The sequence below is a fragment of the Euprymna scolopes genome, chromosome 28 (genome assembly GCF_053919585.1).
Source record: "Euprymna scolopes isolate OS-2025 chromosome 28, ASM5391958v1, whole genome shotgun sequence".
In the NCBI taxonomy this organism is placed as follows: domain Eukaryota; kingdom Metazoa; phylum Mollusca; class Cephalopoda; order Sepiida; family Sepiolidae; genus Euprymna; species Euprymna scolopes.
In genome coordinates this window covers 60,725,929-60,746,664 of record NC_136509.1, presented here as the reverse complement: position 1 = coordinate 60,746,664, position 20,736 = coordinate 60,725,929, and the positions used below count along the sequence as shown (strand labels likewise).

Sequence of the window (20,736 nt, the reverse complement as noted above, 5' to 3'; positions counted from 1 at the left end):
GAAATCAACAACTTTTTTCACCCTGAAATCAATTTTCTACAGGGGGGGGGCGGCAATAATTCAGTCCTCTCATGACGAGATCGGTTCTATGCATGTGTCATGACCTGATTTTGTTTAAATAGTTGAAGAACTGACTGAATTTCATGTATGTTGTGTTAGCTCAGTTGGTTAGAGCGTTGGGGTATTATTTAAATGTTTTGGGTTCGAATCGTGATGTGAGATGTCTTCTTTTTTTTTTTTTTGTTCTATTTTTTAAATTTAAATATTGAACCAGTGTTATTTAAGCCGTTTTTCACGTAATGTTCGTTTTTCTGGGTTTTTTTTTTATTTTGCTTATTCTTAGGTTTTCATTAACAACCCCACCCCCGACCGACCACACACACCCAAAAACACCCGGGTACCCACCGATTTTTTAAATTTTAATATCGAAACGGGCTTATTTAAGCCATTTTTCACATTTTTTTGGGGGGGGGTTTTAGTTTTAACATCTGCTTTTCTGTTTTGTTTTTTCATTTTTTACATTTACCATCGTTCGTTTGCCTTACATTAGTTTTTTTTGTGTTTTTTTTTTTTTTATGTTTTGATTACCCACCGCCCGGGTACCCCCCGCTTTATTTTTCAGATAAGTTTTACGTTCGTTTTTTTGTTTTTTACTTCGCTTGTTCTTAGGTTTTCATTAACAACCACACACACCTCCAAACACTCGGGCAATGCCGGGTACCCCCCCCCCCCGCTAGTCTTCTATATATATAAAAGCGAAAATGTGTGTTTGTGTGTCCGCTAAAAACTTTCGACAGACAGAACAAAGATTAACAAACTTGGTATCATATTGAAGTTCCACCCTCTGGATGACAAATATCAAAAAATTGTCCAAAAACGTTAATTTTTTCACCCTGAAATCCACGATTTTCTACAGGGGGAGGGGTTCAACAAAAAACGCCCTCTCATGAGGAGATCAGTTCTACGTATGCGTCAGACGACGTCATGACGTGATTTAGTTTAAATATTTGAAGAACTGGGAGAATTTCATGTGTGTCGTGTTAGCTCAGTTGGTTAGAGCGTTGGTTCATTATCTAAACGTTTTAGGTTCGAATCATGGTGAGATTTTTTTTTAAGCAGAGTTATTTAAGCCATTTTTCACGTAACTTCGCTTATTCTTAGGTATTCATTAACACCCCACCCCCGACCGTATAAACACATACCCAAAAACACCCGGGTACCCACCGATTTTTTAAATTTTAATATCTATACAGGCTTATTCAAGCCATTTTTCACATGTTTTTTTTTTTGTTTTTATTTTTCGGAAGTTTTAACGTTCGTTTTTCTGTTTTCTTTTTTGTTTTTTCGATTTTTACATTTAACATCGTTCGTTTGCCTTACGTTAGTTTTGTGGTTTTTTTTCATGTTTTGATTACACCGCCCCCCCCCATACACACACACACACCACCCGGGTACCCCCCGCTTTATTTTTTCAGATAAGTTTTAACGTTTGTTTTTCTGTTTTTTTTTTACTTCGGTTATTTTTAGGTTTTCATTAACAACCACACACACCTCCAAACACTCAGGCAATGCCGGGTACTCCCCCCCCCTCCGCTAGTCTATATATATAAAAGTGAAAATATGTGTATGTGTGTATGTGTGTTTGTATGTCTCGTAAAAACTTTCGATACGGGTCACTGATTTTCACAAGATCGGTATCATTTTAAAGTTCCAACCTTCGCCCGACAAATATAAAAAAATTGGCCAAAAACATTAATTTCTTCACCCTAAAATCATCAGTTTTCTACAGAGAGGGGTCAGAAAAAACCGTCCTCTCATACGGCGTCGGAACATGATTTAGTTTAAATATTTGAAAAACCGACACAATTTCGTCGACGTCGTCTTAGCTCAGTTGTTTAGAGCATGGCCTCATTATCTAAAGGTTTTGGGTTCGAATCGTGATGTGAGATGTCTCTTTTTTTTTCGATTTTTTAAATTTTAATATTGAAACAGGGTTATTTAAGCCAGTGTTTTTTTTTTTTTTTTGGTTTTTATTTTTCGCATTTTTTAAAGAAGGTTTAATGTTCGTTTTTCTTTTTCGCGTTTTCTTTTTTTTCCCCCCATTTTTACATTTAACATCGTTCGTTTGCCTTACGTTAGTTTTTTCTTTGTGCTTTTTTAATATTTACTTCGCTTATTCTTATGTTTTGATTAACACCCGCCCGAGCACACACACCTCGAATCACCCGGGCAACGCCAGGTACCCCCCCCACTAATGTATAACATAAGAGACAGAAAAGAAACATTTATAATGCGTACACAGCTTTATTTTCTCATACAACCTCAATACGCTTTGAAGGGATTTTACCACAACCACCGAGATAAGATTTGTGAAACTATCACTGTTGGATACTAATTTTTTTTCTTGGCCTTTTGGTCAAGATCAAAGTGTAGTATCTGTTCTTCAGATGCTGCAAGCTATGACTAACTATGACTAGCAAAGACCAGACGTGGGGGCAACCCCACATGCTTGACCTTTAACCAGCTCCCATTTCCCCCCTCTCGAGAGCTGGCCCCCTTTTTCCCTCCCCCCTCCCTTCACTCCTCACATTAAAAATTGGCCTTGTGCCTAATTTGCTCGGTGGGGGAGCAAATAAATACCATCTGTTCTTCAGATGCTGCACTTCATTTTCTTGTTCTCTTTCGGTGGAGGAGAAATCCTTCACGACTGAGACAATTTTTATTTTTGTACCTTTTCTCCACGTTAAAAAACGACCCTGGTGTCTAACTCTGTCCCGTGGGGAGGCATAGTAAATAGGTACTATATGAAGGCATTTTTAAAAAGATTTAAAATATGTAAAAAAAGAAAATAAAACGGATCCAATTCGATTAATAATGAAATATAATATATATGATTAATATATAAAATATAAATATTATGTAAAATTAAGTAATTTTAAAGTAATATACAATCTAATAATGATAAAACTGAATTATGAATTTAGAGAACAAACAATTAAAGAAGCATTAAACACAAACATTTTTTGGCCTTCGGAACAAAATCAGTGTAGTCTGTTTTGATGCTACACTTCACCTTTTCTGTCCTCGGTCGGTGGAAGAGAAATCTTTCATGACTGAGATTATTTTTGTTCCCATCCTGAGTGCCCCGTATTGAGGAAGCTGGATTTTCCCCACAAGATTGTTGGAATATTTATATAACTATTTCTTTAGATACAGAAATTATATTTAAAGTTTTGGTTTTCTTCTATGACCATTTTTCCCCATATTTTTCATCAAAATGTGTAGCGTATTTTCATCAGTTATACGGTAAGGAATCCTATACCCCGCTATAGTCTTCATCTTCATATCAGTGCAGAATTTCTTAGCGGTATCAGAATTTTTGTAGGAATTTTTGACACCCCTAACACGAAACTGCGAATACAATATAAAAATCTCGGAATTTCTCTGTTAAAAGTGGGTTATTTATTTTCTTTATGGATTATACTTCCAAAATAAACTATTACAGTTGTTTTAAAAGTAATAGAAATATTTTTTTTTTTTAAACAGTAATGAATTTTCCGAACTCAATATTTTTCAATTTTTAAACTCAATATTTTTCAATTTTTAAATTTTAAAAATCTATCAAAATTTTTCTATTGATTCTATTTTTACGATATTTTCAGGGTAAATGTGAAATTTTATGTTCTTTCCAATAAATCGAATATAATATTTTAGACAAACGTTTTTTTTTTTAAATTCACGACCCTCCCCCCATCCCAATTTTTAAGTGTCTATTAAAAAGCAAATACTTAATTTAGTAACCCGATAATTATTTACTCACAAATTGAAGAGAAAAGGTCAATACATAATATATTCAAATTTAAAAAAAAAAAAAAACATAGTGTTCTTTTAGAATTTTACCTGTAAAGTTTGAAGTTTAAAACCTTTTTTTTTAAACCACGTTATTTGTTTTTTCTTTTTTTTTTTTTAATGGAACCTTGGTCCTTGCTCCTTTAATTGAAAAAAAAATTAGGGCTTGAATTACATTTTTCGAGGAGTTATAAGCTTGGAAAGACAGGGGGTCGAATAATTCACGCCTCCCATTTTGTAAATGTCTAATAATAATTAATTTAGAACCCGATGAGTACATAATTATTTACTCACAAATTGAAGAGAAAAGGTCAATACATAATATATTCAAATTTAAAACAAAAAAAAACATAGTGTTCTTATAGAATTTTACCTGCAAAGTCCGAAGTTTAAAACCTTTTTAAAAAAAAAACACTTTTTTTTTTTTTTAATGAAATCTTGGTCCTTGCTCCTTTAATTGAAAAAAAAAAATTAGGGCTTGAATTGCATTTTTCGAGGAGTTATAAGCTTGGAAAGATGGGGTGGAATTATTCACTATTTTTCACGAAATTTCTGACACTGCTGCACTGCAGAATACATGAATACGGAAATGAAGATCACATAACTACTGAAAGACAATCATACCATAATGTGAACATTGGTTAAAAACTAAGAAAATATAGTAAACATCTACGATATTGTATTACAAAATAATATTAGAAACACACTCAATATATGTCAGCCTATGTCACGGTAACATATATTGAGTGAGTTTCTAACAGTATTTGTATAGTTTTTTAGTTTGAACTTATTTTCCCAAACTTAACGTATTCAACAGCGAGCTCGCCACCATTTGTCTTTTTCAAATATATCGATAAACACTGTCATTTTCGAACCGAATAAACATTTTACATTAAAACACTAAAAACTTATCCAGTTATATAGAAAGGTCATTTATCTTGCCTTTGATAACATTTATTTGTTATATATTTGTTTTTGACAACTTTTTCGAAACTGTGTATAGTAAAGCAACTCCCCCTTTTTTTCATTAAATTGCCAGGTGAAAGTGCATAATCGTTAGAAAGCTCCCCCCTCACCATTAAAATAGTTTTCTAAATATTTCAGCACGATAAAAAACATTTATTTATAAGATAAAACAAGAAAATATTTATTTTTATTTAATGTCCTTTTTATTTTTAGTTCATATCAAGACTAATTAAAACTGATTAGTTAATGAATTTTTAATTAATTTGTGTGGTTCATATATCTCGGAAAAGAAAAAATTTCCTATTTTATTTCCCATTTCAGTCATGTAAATTATTTACAGTTAAAATGTTATAAAATAACAAAAACTTGAAGTTTTAAATATATTTCAAAGAAATAAATTACGCCCGGTGCTAAAATATTGAAAATTCATCGATCATAGAAAAAAAAATCTGTTGTTAAAAATGCTAATTTTAAAATATTTGTGAACAGTTTTATTTATTATTTAAAGGACGGACTGAGAAATATTATATAAAAATTGTTTGTTTTGCATAAAAAAAATAAATAAATAAATAAATAAAAATAAATAAAATGAAATATTCGACTTCCTCCAGTAGAAATAAAAGTTCAAAAACGAGTTCACTTACAATATTTTGTTAGATTAAAATTATCCCAATGTGCAATTATAATAATTATCCAAATGGAGAATTGGTCTTTCTCTTTAGAAGAACATACATGGACGTTCTGTAACGCAGTCATATTTTTATGCCTGTTAACGTGACCATGTGGTTGAACACCGGAAACTTTCTATACCTACAAGTTGATCCGGAAATGACGGCACGCTGTCATGTTCACTGGCCTACTCTCTCGGTAGCCATGATTTTACCCGTAATCCCTATAATTTTTAATGGCAGCCATCTTGTTTTCGAATAACGAAAAAATGCCAAAAAAGAAAAAAAAGGCTAAATATGCCACATGTAACTGGAATCCCTCCTCCCCACTACCGGTGTTGCCACAAAAAAAGTAAGGTTTATTGGAGGGGGGAAGGAGTAAATTCTAAGAAATCTTGAGCGAAAGGAGAGAACGTAAATTAACCACAAATTAAAAACAGTATTTCGAATAATATTTATTAAAATAAATTAAAAGGTAGACATTACCTTTCGCTACAACAGAATACCGACCACTAATTTGTTGGTACTCCTGCAGTATTTTACCCACCGATTTCACGATCTTAGCCGAGCGTTGATCGACATCCGTCGGAAAACGCCGGAACATGGCGAGCGGTACGATACTCTATCAGCCAATCAGGGCGCTTCAAACGAACGCGCAGCAGACGAATAATTTTCATTGAAATTACACACATAGCGTTTCATTTCAGTTATTTTATTGTTCAAAGTAAAAATACACAGCCTTTCATTTCAGCTATTTAATTTAGCGATATAAAAAAAAAAACCGGGAGCTGTTGGAAACATATTTATGCGAATTTATGTGGAGACAAAAATGTGGACACAACCCTTCTTTTGTCTCCATAATAAATCAAATCGCGGAAGGCTACCCGGTTTGGGAAGGAGCTTCTTTCCACATCCTCTGAAAACCCTTTGCTCCCTACTTTGCCTCTCTACAGTCAGTAGAAAATCTTCCAGTCGGAACTAAAGATAAACAGTAATTGTTGTCCCCCCCCTACAAACATTACTGAAAAAAAAAAAAAAAAAACATTGTTGTTACTGTTTAATAACGTTTTGTTAAAAACACACACAAAAAAAACATTGAAGTGTTTATTACTGTTGCTTACCCCCCCCCCCCAAAGAAAAGCTATCGGAAAACAAAATGAACCAAAAAAAAAAATATTCAACAAAATAAATTTATTCTACTTTAAAAAAAACTTACGGTAAGTGTTTGTGATTTATTTTATCCAAATTTTTTGTATTAATTTTATCCATTTTGTTGTGTGTGTGTGTAATATCTTTTCCTTGTAATGTTGTTGCTATTCACATACTTTTAGCGTTCTTGCACCGTAGTAGCTCCGAATTCTCGGCTTTCGTCGGCGTTAACGCCGAAAGCGTTCGTCAACGCTCGGCTAAGATCGTGAAATCGGTGGGTAAAATACTGCAGGAGTACCAATTTGTTTTTTAGGGATATTCGATGTTGCTGGCCACAAATCTGATAATCAAATCTGTCGCAAATTTATGGTTTGCATGGTATTAACCCCTTTTAATTGATCGAAAAAATTAAGTTTTCATTAGCGGTTTGCACAAGCATATTTTATGTTTTTCGTTCTTTTTTGTGGGGAGGGGGTATTCAATTATAGAACTTGTGTAGTTTAACAGGTGCTTCTGCAGTTTAATTAACCGTTTTTTCATAAGTAACGCGACAACATTTACAGAGTAGAATACCGTTTAACATTTCATAGAAATTCTGTGTTTACATTTGCGGGAGGCGGTGGGGGGTCGGGGTGGGTGCATTGTGTTTTTAAAGTACACACGAATTCATTCATCATTGTGAAATTTTTCAAAATTGAAGAAATAAAGCACAAGCGCAACTGAATGTTTTTTTGTTTTTATCACAACACTTTAAATTTAAATTAATGTATTCAAACGGGTGTTCAAGTTTTACTATATCTTTTTGGTTATTAAATTGTTAGGTGAAAGTACAGAATAGTTACAATACACCCGCCAGCCCGCTAACATATGTGCATAAGTACCAATAAAGTGATTTTTAATATCGTATTCAGCTAAATCCATAACAAGCGGCACTTGAATTGATGGCTTATTTTATTGATGCTACAGTACACCGTGATCACGTGATTAAAATTTTAGCAGACGAAACATTGGGGTCAGAAGACTAAGGAGAACCTTTTTTTTTCTTTTAGTTGGGTGGGAGTATTCCACTAAAATTTTATATCTATTATTTTCTTTAAGAAAATACATAAAAATATGTTTACGAAAAGCATAAATTGATTTTTTTTTTTTTCAAGAAAACTTAATATTTTTATTATTATTTTTATTTATTTATTTATTTTTTTTTTTTTTTTTGTGGCTGTTCATTGCCGGCGGAAGAACTTTATCGAGATGAGTATGTTGCGGGGCTACGGGTGTCGATGTTAGTCCCGCAAACGCAAGAAAATAAAAATGAAAAATATTTGTAAAATGAAGTTGAACAATCAAACAAAGATGACTGAGGCGGATGAATAAATTTTATACAATTTTTTTTTTTTTTTAATTCTAAATAAGTGAACAGAGCAGACAGGAAAGTTTCTTAATTGAAAGTATCTTCCTGCGACTGAGGTAATAAAATGAAATGAAGTAGAAAAGTAAAAGTTCTTGGTTAGAAATAATCAGTCCTTTTTTTTAGAAAAATTAACCAACCTAAAAGCCCATCGCTTACTTTAGCAGAGATAGAAAAGGGTAAAAAGTCCATTTCCGTGGAAAATTAATTATCGGGTGCGCGTGCGTTTTAACGACCACCCAGATGGAGTCAATGATGATGTTTACAGCATGCTGACTTGTGGTCGACTGATTCGTTTGGCCGCTAAAATGCTCTTTTAATAGATCCAAACCGGCTCCATGAACGCTGTCTAAAAAAATATTTTTGAAATTTGTTTTCTTCGTGATTACGAAACATCTTTGTGACGTTAGATGCTCTGCAAAACGTCTGTGCGAAAAGGCAGGGTTTCGTTTAAATGTCCACAGAATTTTTTCTTAGGAATCTTTTACTTTGGTCAACTGTTGAACGGCCTTCGACGGCAAAGAGGGGGGGGGGGAGATGGGGATAGAGGAAATGGAAGGAAGCTCCCCAAAAGGATCGTTTCCGAATTGTCTCCACATAAATTCAAATAAATATGTATTCAGAAGTTCCCGGTCCCGTATTCTTGCTTCTTGTTTTGCTTCCTTCCTACATCCTCTCAACATCGTTCGTTGTTGCCTTCGATGCGGGCTCTACAAAATGCATACTTATGATTCACTGTCAGGTGGTTGTTGGAATTCTTCTCCTCCTACTTTGTTATAGGCCCTTCCAACAGTCGGTGTAGTCACCGGCAGAATATATTTGTTTATTATTGGAAGGAGGGTTACGGTGTTGTGATTTGGTACAGTCACCAAAAAATAATTTTAAAAAAAGGTACTTGTACAGTTTAGTCAAGACATTAAAAAATGAAAATATCGAAAAAAGTTTCAATTGTATGTATCCGGGTGCCGGGAAAACTCGTCCCAGGAAAACTCGTCTCGGGAAAACTCGTCTCGGGAAAATTCGTCTCCGGAAAACTCGTCTCCGGAAAACTCGTCCCCTTTCGCTAGGTAGGAAAACTGGTCCCTTATTGAATAAACATCGATTGAAAACACATTTTATGATCGTTCTTGAAGGAGATATTGTTTTTTAAAATAAACTATAGCTCCCCCCCCCATAATATTTTTAAAAAAATATTTTTATTTGTTTAATGTTTTTTTGTGTTTTTAATAAAAGCGTTTATTATGTTCATAAACGAGACCGCATATTTTTTTTTATATTAATATAAAAATAATTTACTTATATACTGTTAGTGTTGCTTATAAAAGAGTAAAATCGATTTTTCTACCTCGCTGACTATGTTGTTTATTTAATTTATTTGGAATCGTTTATTTGGTAAAGAAAAAAAACAGAAAACAAACAAAAAACATGTCTATCGAGTGTTACGGGAGAACGAGAAATAATGCCTGGTATATCACATCTTAGGGGGTCTTGATAATCGCTAAAAAAATAAAAAATTAAAGAAATTACTGAGGGAGATTTGGTTTTAAAAAGAAAATAATAAATTTTAATATTTTTTAAAATATAATTTAGAGAGAGAGGGGGGGGATAAAACCTCCCTTCGAAAAGCAACCAACAAAAAATGAAATTAAAAAGATTCTTGATAAACGATAGCGGAGTTTTCAATAAAATTGATTAATAAATTTATTTAGTGATTACTTTCTCTCTTGATTGATTTTAGAATTTTGAAGTAAAAATTAAAAAAATTAAAAACGAGTTAACGAGATTGTTAGCACATGGCATCTCTCGCGCCAAAAAAATATTTCGCTTTTAATTTTTTAGTTAATTTTTGCAAAATTTGACAGGACGACAATAAATGTGGATAATTGATAAAATCATAATTTTAAATAACGCATGAGTGCATTTGGTATGACAGAAAACAAAAACATAACAACAAAAAACTATCATAATTAAAAAACAAAACCAAAAGCGTAACGAAGAATAATCGCTCCCTGTTTTTTAATTTTTAGGTTTTTTTTTTTTTATTGTTTATAAAAACAATAAAAAAAAACAAAACCCAAAAAACATCGTTAAAATAAGAACAAAAAAATTTGTAATTAACTTTGTATGAACATAATAAACGCTTTAAAATAAGTTAAATCACTAAGAACTTAGCCAGTTAGGTAGAAAACGGACACTTAGAAAATCGATTTTATTTAAAAAAAAAAAAACATTAAACAAGTAAAAATATTTTTTTTTAAATATTATGGGGGGGGGCTATAGTTTATTTTAAAAAACAATATCTCCTTCAAGAACGATCATAAAATGTGTTTTCAATCGATATTTATTCAATAAGGGACCAGTTTTCCTACCTAGCGAAAGGGGACGAGTTTTCCGGAGACGAGTTTTCCGGAGACGAGTTTTCCCGAGACGAGTTTTCCCGGGACGAGTTTTCCTAAATTCATCCGTTACGGAACGAAGTTCTCCGAAAAAAATTTCACTTAATTTCATCAAGTATTTTTTTTTGTTGTTGTTTTTATTTTACAGCGAAAAAACAATTTGTTATGATACCGAGCAAAATGTTCGATTTTTAGGAAGAAAAGCTAGTATGGGAAGGGGTGTCAGCGCTTTAACTGGAGTTATCTCCCTTTGATATTTCTAAAATTCAAACAAAAATTTTTTAAATACAAGATGGCTGCCTTCAACGCGCTCTCATAGAAACGCGTTTTTCCGCTGTAAAAAAAAAACTACTTGATGAAATTAAGTGAAATTTTTTTTCGGGGAACTTCGTTCCATAACGGATACATACATTTTAAACTTTTTTCGGTATTTTCATTTTTTTAATGTCTTGACTAAACTGTAGAAGTACCCAAAAAAAAAATCCTTGCTGGTGATGTAAATAGAAATTTCGCGTTTCAACATTTGAACAACGCTCGGCTGAAACCGACGACTGCCTGTTTCACCGTGGCTACCGAGAAAGAAGGCCGATGCATATGACAGCGTAACGTCATTTCCTAATTAAGTTGTAGGTATAGACAGCTTCCGGTATTCAACCACGTGGTTATGCTAACAGACATAAAAAAAAAAAAAAAAAAAAATATTGCTACCAATATGTGTTACCGATTGTCCATGTATGTTCTAAAGAAAAAGAACAATTCTCCATTCGGAAAATAATTATTATAATTGCACATTTGGGATAATTTTAATCAAAATATCGTAAGTGAATTCGTGTTTGAACTTTTATTTTTATTGGAGAAAGTTGAATATTTCATTTTAGTTATTTTATTTTTTTACTGCAAAACAAACAATTTTTGGATTTGTATTACTGTACACATAGATTCGAAAAAGTTTTCAAAAAAACAAATATATAACAAATAAATGTTATCAAAAGCAAGATAAGCTACTTTTCTACCAAACTGGATATATTTTTCGTGTTTTTATTATTTTATTATTTACTCCGCTCGAAAAACATACATTGTTTACCGATGTATTGGAAAATTCAAAATGGCGCCCGACTCTCTCTTTAACACGGTAAGTTCGGGAAAAAGTGTTATAAATAATAAACTAGACAAAATACTATTAAAAAACCACCGAATATATGTCAAGCTATGTCACCGTAATATATATTGAGCAAGTTCCTAACAGCCTTTTGTCTAGTTTTATATTTATAGCACCTTTTCCCGAACTTACCATGTTAAAGAGAGAGTCGAGCGCCATTTTGTATTTTCCAATATATTGGTAAACAGTATGTTTTTCGAGCTAAATAAACATGTTACATTAAATAAAAAACACTGAAAACATATCCAGTATAAAAAAGGGTGCAAGTCTATAAATGGGCCACAACAAATCTTTTATACAATAAAAATCTGAAAAAAGTCTTTCTAATGTACGTACTTGTCACTGCATGAAGATGTCATATTCCAAAAATTACGTAAATCGATCAAGTAGGTTCTTTTTATTATTATTATTATTTAAGAAAATCAAAAATTATCGGAGGTTTAATCGAAGATTTGGCACGCGCCATCTTGTTTGAGAGATAACGCCACTAACGACCCCTGGCGGAAATATGGGCCAACAAGGCAAGACCATCGAATATTTTATCAATCAAGTACTTTTTTTTTTTTTTTTTTTTTGAAGAAAATCAAATTTTACGATTTCTAGGGATAATAAATAAATAAATTGACTTTTAATAAAGAGAATGTGGAAAACACTTTTTTGTTCGTCTGAAAACAGACTTTAATAAACGAAGTACTTTTTTTTTTTTAAGAAAAAACAAATTTTACGATTTTTAGGGATAATAAATAAATAGACTTCTTTTAAGAGAATGTGTGTTTGGGTTTGTATTACTGTACACAGTACACAGATTCGAAAAAGTTGTCAAAAAACGAATAAATGTCATCAAAGGAAAGATAAGTTACTTTTCTACCTAATTGGATAACTTTTAGTGTTTTTATTCAATGTAATATGTTTATTCAGTTCGAAACACATACAGTGTTTACCGATGTATTGGAAAATTTTTAATGGCGCCGGCTTCTCTGTTGAACGCGGTATGTTTGGGAAAATGAGTTTAAAATAAAAAATATACAAAATACTGTTAAAAACCCACCGAATATATGTCAGCCCATGTCACGGTAACATATTGAGCGAGTTTCTAACAGTATTTTGTCTAGTTTTTTTTTTTATTATTTATAACCTCTTTTCCCAAACTTACCGTGTGAAAGAGAGAGTCGGGCGCTATTTTAAATTTTCTAATACATCGGTAAACACTATGTTTTTCGAGCTGAATAAACATGTTACATTAAATAAAAACACTAGAAAATTATCCAGTTAGGTAGAAAAGTAACTCATCTTGCCTTTGATAACATTTATTTGTTATATATTTGTTTTCTTTGACAACTTTTTCGAATCTATGTGTACAGTAATACAAATCCAAACACACATTCTCTTTATTAAAAGAAGTCAATTTATTTATTTATTATCCCTAAAAATCGTAAAATTTGTTTTTTCTTTAAAAAGAAAAAAAAAAGTACTTCGTTTATTAAAGTCTGTTTTCAGACGAACAAAAATAACTAGTGTTTTCCACATTCTCTTTATTAAAAGAAGTCAATTTATTTATTTATTATCCCTAGAAATCGTAAAATTTGATTTTCTTCAAAAAAAAAAAAAAAGTACTTGATTGCTAAAATATTCGATGGTCTGCATGTACTGGCCTTGTTGACACATATTTCCGCCAGGAGTCGTTAGTGGCGTTATTTCTCAAACAAGATGGCGCGTGCCAAATCTTCGACTAAACCTCCGATAATATTTGATTTCTTCGATAAAAAAAAACTACTTGATCGATTTACGTAATTTTTGGAATATGACATCTTCATGCAGTGACAAGTACGTACATTATAAAGATTTTTTTCAGATTTTTATTGTATAAAAGTTTTGTTGTGGCCCATTTATAGATTTACACCAAAAAAGGTAACGAAGAATCGAATCGCTCCCTGTTTTTTTTTTTTTTGTTTTTTTTTTTTTTTATTATTGTTTTATTACTCCAAAAAACATCGTTAAAATAAGAACAAAAAAAATTTTGTAATTTACTAATAAATTAAAAGCGAAATATTTTTTGGGCGCGTTAACTCATTTTTAATTTTTTTTTATTTTTACTTCAAAATTCTAAAATCAATCATTAAGAGAAAAAGTAATCACTAAATAAATTTATTAATCAATTTTATTGAAAACTCCGCTATCGTTTATCAAGAATCTTTTTAATTTCATTTTCTGTTGGTTGTTTTTCGGAGGGAGATATAGTTTTTACCCCCCCCCCTCTCTAAATTATATTTTTTAAAATATTAAAATTTATTATTTTCTTTTTAAAACCAAATCTCCCTCAGTAATTTCTTTAATTTTCTATTTTTTAGCGATTATCAAGACCCCTAAGATGTGATATACCCTCATGGGTGCCCGGAAAACTCGTCTCCGGAAAACTCGTCTCCGGAAAACTCGTCTCCGGAAAACTGGTCCCCTTTCGCTAGGTAGGAAAACTGGTCCCGTATTGAATAAATACCGATTGAAAACACATTTTATGATCATTCTTGAAGGAGATATTATTTTTTAAAATAGACTATAGCCCCCCCTAATATTTTTTTAAAATATTTTTACTTGTTTAATGTTTTCTTTTCTTTTTTTTTTCTTTTAAATAAAATCGATTTTCTAAGTGTCCGTTTTCTACCTAACTGGCTAAGTTCTTAGTGGTTTCACTTCTTTTAAAGCGTTTATTATGTTCATACAAAGTTAATTACAATTTTTTTTTGTTCTTTTTTTTGTTCTTTTTTTTGTTTTTTGAAGTCATAAAAACAATAATTAAAAACAAAACCAAAAAATTAAAAAACAGGAAGCGATTCGATTTTTCGTTACTTTTTTGTTTTGTTTTTTAATTATGATAGTTTTTTTGTTGTTATGTTTTTGTTTTCTCTCATACCAAATGCACTCATGCGTTATTTAAAATTATAATTTTATCAATTATCAACATTTATTGTCGTCCTGTCAAATTTTGCAAAAATTAACTAGTAAATTAAAAACGAAATATTTTTTTGGCGCGAGAGATGCCATGTGCTAACAATCTCTCGTTAACTAATTTTAAATTTTTTAAAATTTTTACTTCGAAATTCTAAAATCAATCATTAAGAGAAAAAGTAATCACTAAATAAATTTATTAATCAATTTTCTTGAAAATCCCGCTATCGTTTATGAAGAATCTTTTTAATTTCATTTTTTGTTGGTTGTTTTTCGGAGGGAGATATAGTTTTAACCCCCCACTCTCTCTCCCTCTCTCTAAATTATATTTTGAAAAATATTAAAATTTATTATTTTCTTTTTAAAACCAAATCTCCCTCAGTAATTTCTTTAATTTTCTATTTTTTAGCGATTATCAAGACCCCTAAGATGTGATATACCGGACATTATTTCTAGTTCGGGTTTGTATCACTGTACACATAGATTCGAAAAAGTTGTCAAAAAACAAATATATAACAAATAAATGTTATCAAAGGCAAGATAAATTACTTTTCTACCAAACTGGATATAATTTTCGTGTTTTTATTTAATTTAACATGTTTATTCAGCTCAAAAAGCATACAGTGTTTACCGATGTATTGGAAAATTCAAAATGGCGGCCGACTCTCTCTTTAACACGGTAAGTTCGGGAAAAGGTGTTATAAATAATAAACTAGACAAAATACTATTAAAAAACCACCGAATATATGTCAAGTTATGTCACGGTAACATATATTGAAAATAATAAACTAGACAAAATACTGTTAGAAACTCGCTCAATATATGTTACTGTGACATAAGTTGACATATATTCGGTTGTTTTTTAACAGTATTTTGTCTAGTTTATTATTTATAACACCTTTTCCCGAACTTACCGTGTTTAAGAGAGAGTCGGCCGCCATTTTGAATTTTCCAATACATCGGTAAACACTGCATGTTTTTCGAGCTGAATAAACATGTTAAATTGAATAAAAACACGAGAATTATATCCAGTTTGGTAGAAAAGTAACTTATCGGGTAACCCAACTTATCTTGTCTTTGATAACATTTATTTGTTATATATTTGTTTTTTTAACTACTTTTTCGAATCTATGTGTACAGTAATACAAACCCAAATTTTAATATTTTTTTAAATATAATTTAGAGGGGGGGGGGTAAAACTATATCTCCCTCCGAAAAACAACCAACAAAAAATGAAATTAAAAAGATTTTTGATAAACGATAGCGGAGTTTTCAATAAAATTGATTAATAAATTTATTTAGTGATTACTTTTTCTCTGAATGATTGATTTTAGAATTTTGAAGTAAAAATTTAAAAAATTAAAAATTAGTTAACGAGAGATTGTTAGCACATGGCATCTCTCGCGCCACAAAAAAATATTTCGCTTTTAATTTATTAGTTAATTTTTGCAAAATTTGACAGGACGACAATAAATGTTGATAATGGATAAAATCATAATTTTAAATAACGCATGAGTGCATTTGGTATGAGAGAAAACAAAAACATAACAACAAAAAACTATCATAATTAAAAAACCAAAACAAAAAAGTAACGCTCCCAGTTTTTAATTTTTTTGTTTTGTTTTTTTATTATTGTTTTATGACTCCAAAAAACATCGTTAAAATAAGAAACAAAAAAATTGTAATTAACTTTGTATGAACATAATAAACGCTTTAAAATAAGTGAAACCACTAAGAACTTAGCCAGTTAGGTAGAAAACGGGCAATCGATTTTATTTAAAAAAAACAAAAAAAAAACATTACACAAATAAAAATATTTTTTAAAAAATATTAGCTGGGGGGGGGGCTATAGTCTATTTTAAAAAGCAATATCTCCTTCAAGAATCGATATTTATTCAATAAGGGACCAGTTTTCCTACCATGCGAAAGGGGACGAGTTTTCCCGAGACGAGTTTTCCGGAGACGAGTTTTCCGGAGACGAGTTTTCCCGAGACGAGTTTTCCGGAGACGAGTTTTCCTAAATTCATTGTAAGCACATGGCATCTATCGCGCCAAAAAAATATTTCGCTTTTAATTTATTAGTTAATTTTTGCAAAATTTGACAGGACGACAATAAATGTTGATAATGGATAAAATTATAATTTTAAATAACGCATGAGTGCATTTGGTATGAGAGAAAACAAAAACATAACAACAAAAAACTATCATAATTAAAAAACCAAAACAAAAAAGTAACGCTCCCAGTTTTTAATTTTTTGGTTTTGTTTTTTATTATTGTTTTTATGACTCCAAAAAACATCGTTAAAATAAGAAACAAAAAAATTGTAATTAACTTTGTATGAACATAATAAACGCTTTAAAATAAGTGAAACCACTAAGAACTTAGCCAGTTAGGTAGAAAACGGGCAATCGATTTTATTTAAAAAAAAAAAAAAAACATTAAACAAATAAAAATATTTAAAAAAAAATATTATGGGGGGGGGCTTTAGTCTATTTTTAAAAGCAATATCTCCTTCAAGAACGATCATAAAATGTGTTTTCAATCGATATTTATTCAATAAGGGACCAGTTTTCCTACCTAGCGAAAGGGGAGGAGTTTTCCCGAGACGAGTTTTCCGGAGACGAGTTTTCCGGAGACGAGTTTTCCGGAGACGAGTTTTCCCGGGACGAGTTTTCCTAAATTCTAATGTCTCCGGAAAACTCGTCCCCTTTCGCTAGGTAGGAAAACTGGTCCCTTATTGAATAAATATCGATTGAAAACACATTTTATGATCGTTCTTGAAGGAGATATTGTTTTTTTTTTTTAAATAGACTATAGCCCCCCCCATAATATTTAAAAAAAAATATTTTACTTGTTTAATGTTTTTTTTTTTTTAAATAAAATCGATTTTCTAAGTGTCCGTTTTCTACCTAACTGGCTAAGTTCTTAGTGGTTTCACTTATTTTAAAGCGTTTATTATGTTCATAAACGAGACCGCATATTTTTTATACTAATATAAAAAGAATTTACTTATTTACTGTTGTTATAAAAGGGTAAAATCGAGTTTTCTACTTCGCCGACTATGTTGTGTGTTGTTTAATTTATTTGGAATCGTTTATTCGGTAAAGAAAAAAAAACACAGAAAACAAACAAAAAAACATGTCGAGTGTTACGTGAGAACGAGAAATAATGTCCGGTATATCACATCTTAAGAGTCTTGATAATCGCTAAAAAATAGAAAATTAAAGAAATTACTGAGGGAGATTTGGTTTTAAAAAGAAAATAATAAATTTTAGGGTTGTATTACTGTACACAAAGATTCGAAAAAGTTGTCAAAAAACAAATATATAACAAATAAATGTTAGCAAAGGCAAGATAAGTTACTTTCCTACCAAACTGGATATATTTTTTGTGTTTTTATTCAATGTAACATGTTTATTAAGCTCGAAAAACATACAGTGTTTACCGATGTATTGGACAATTCAAAATGGCGGCCGACTCTCTTAAACGCGGTAAGTTCGGGAAAAGGTGTTATAAATAATAAACTAGACAAAATACTATAAAAAAAACACCGAATATATGTCAAGTTATGTCACGGTAATATATATTGAGCGAATTGCTAACAGGATTTTGTCTAGTTTATTATTTATAACACCTTTTCCCGAAATTACCGTGTTTAAGAGAGAGTCGGCCGCCATTTTGAATTTTCCAATACATCGGTAAACACTGCATGTTTTTCGAGCTGAATAAACATGTTAAATTGAATAAAAACACGAGAATTATATCCAGTTTGGTAGAAAAGTAACTTATCTTGCCTTTGATAACATTTATTTGTTATATATTTGTTTTTTTAACTACTTTTTCGAATCTATGTGTACAGTAATACAAACCCAAATTTTAATATTTTTTTAAATATAATTTAGAGGGGGGGGGTAAAACTATATCTCCCTCCGAAAAACAACCAACAAAAAATGAAATTAAAAAGATTTTTGATAAACGATAGCGGAGTTTTCAATAAAATTGATTAATAAATTTATTTAGTGATTACTTTTTCTCTGAATGATTGATTTTAGAATTTTGAAGTAAAAATTTAAAAAATTAAAAATTAGTTAACGAGAGATTGTTAGCACATGGCATCTCTCGCGCCACAAAAAAATATTTCGCTTTTAATTTATTAGTTAATTTTTGCAAAATTTGACAGGACGACAATAAATGTTGATAATTGATAAAATTATAATTTTAAATAACGCATGAGTGCATTTGGTATGAGAGAAAACAAAAACATAACAACAAAAAACTATCATAATTAAAAAACCAAAACAAAAAAGTAACGCTCCCAGTTTTTAATTTTTTTGTTTTGTTTTTTTTATTATTGTTTTATGACTCCAAAAAACATCGTTAAAATAAGAACCAAAAAAATTGTAATTAACTTTGTATGAACATAATAAACGCTTTAAAATAAGTGAAACCACTAAGAACTTAGCCAGTTAGGTAGAAAACGGGCAATCGATTTTATTTAAAAAAAACAAAAAAAAAACATTACACAAATAAAAATATTTTTTTAAAAATATTAGCTGGGGGGGGGGCTATAGTCTATTTTAAAAAGCAATATCTCCTTCAAGAATCGATATTTATTCAATAAGGGACCAGTTTTCCTACCTAGCGAAAGGGGACGAGTTTTCCCGAGACGAGTTTTCCCGAGACGAGTTTTCCGGAGACGAGTTTTCCCGAGACGAGTTTTCCTAAATTCTATTCACCCTCATGTCGGACATTATTTCTCGTTCTCACGTAACACTCGACATGTTTTTTGTTTGTTTTCTGTGTTTTTTTTTTCTTTACCGAATAAACGATTCCAAATAAATTAAACTACAAACAACATAGTCGGCGAGGTAGGAAAATTGATTTTACCCTTTTATAAACAACAGTAAGTAAATTATTTTTATATTAATATAAAAAAAAATATGCGGTCTCGTTTATGAACATAATAAACGCTTTAAAATAGGTGAAACAACTAAGTTAGGTAGAAAACGGACACTTAGAAAATCGACTTTATTTAAAAAAAAAAAAACATTAAACAAGTAAAAAAATTTTTTTTAAATATTATGGGGGGGGGGCTATAGTCTATTTTAAAAACAATATCTCCTTCAAGAATGATCATAAAATGTGTTTTCAATCGATATTTATTCAATAAGGGACCAGTTTTCCTACCTAGCGAAAGGGGACGAGTTTTCCGGGTACGAGTTTTCCGAGCATCGATCATTAACCCGAATTTAGGAAAACTCGTCCCGGGAAAACTCGTCCCCTTTCGCTAGGTAGGAAAACTGGTCCCTTATTGAATAAATATCGATTGAAAACACATTTTATGATCGTTCTTGAAGGAGATATTGCTTTTTAAAATAGACTATAGTCCCCCCCCCCATAATATTTAAAAAAAAAATATTTTTATTTGTTTAATGTTTTTTTTTTTTCTACCTAACTGGCTAAGTTCTTAGTGGTTTCACTTATTTTAAAGCGTTTATTATGTTCATACAAAGTTAATTACAATTTTTTTGGTTCTTATTTTAACGATGTTTTTTGGAGTCATAAAAACAATAATAAAAAAAAAACCCAAAAAATTAAAAACTGGGAGCGTTACTTTTTTGTTTTGGTTTTTTAATTATGATAGTTTTTTGTTGTTATGTTTTCGTTTTCTCTCATACCAAATGCACTCATGCGTTATTTAAAATTATAATTCTATCAATTATCCACATTTATTGTCGTCTTGTAAAATTTTGCAAAAATTAACTAATAAATTAAAAGCGAAATATTTTTTTGGCGCGAGAGATGCCATGTGCTAACAATCTCTCGTTAACTAATTTTTAATTTTTTAAATTTTTACTTCAAAATTCTAAAATCAATCATTCAGAGAAAAAGTAATCACTAAATAAATGTATTAATCAATTTTATTGAAAACTCCGCTATCGTTTATCAAGAATCTTTTTAATTTCATTTTTTGTTGTTTGTTTTTCGGAGGGAGATATAGTTTTAACCCCCCCCCCTCTCTAAATTATATTTTGAAAAATATTAAAATTTGGGTTTGTATTGTACACATAGATTCGAAAAAGTAGTTAAAAAAACAAATATATAACAAATAAATGTTATCAAAGGCAAGATAAGTTACTTTTCTACCAAACTGGATATAATTATCGTGTTTTTATTCAATTTAACATGTTTATTCAGCT

General features: G+C 30.7%; 1 pseudogene; it reads left to right on the top strand.

The window, feature by feature from the left end:
- Positions 1-2,396: 2,396 nt before the first annotated feature.
- LOC145249873 (U2 spliceosomal RNA) lies at positions 2,397-2,559 on the top strand (annotated as a pseudogene).
- The last annotated feature ends 18,177 nt before the right edge of the window (positions 2,560-20,736 follow it).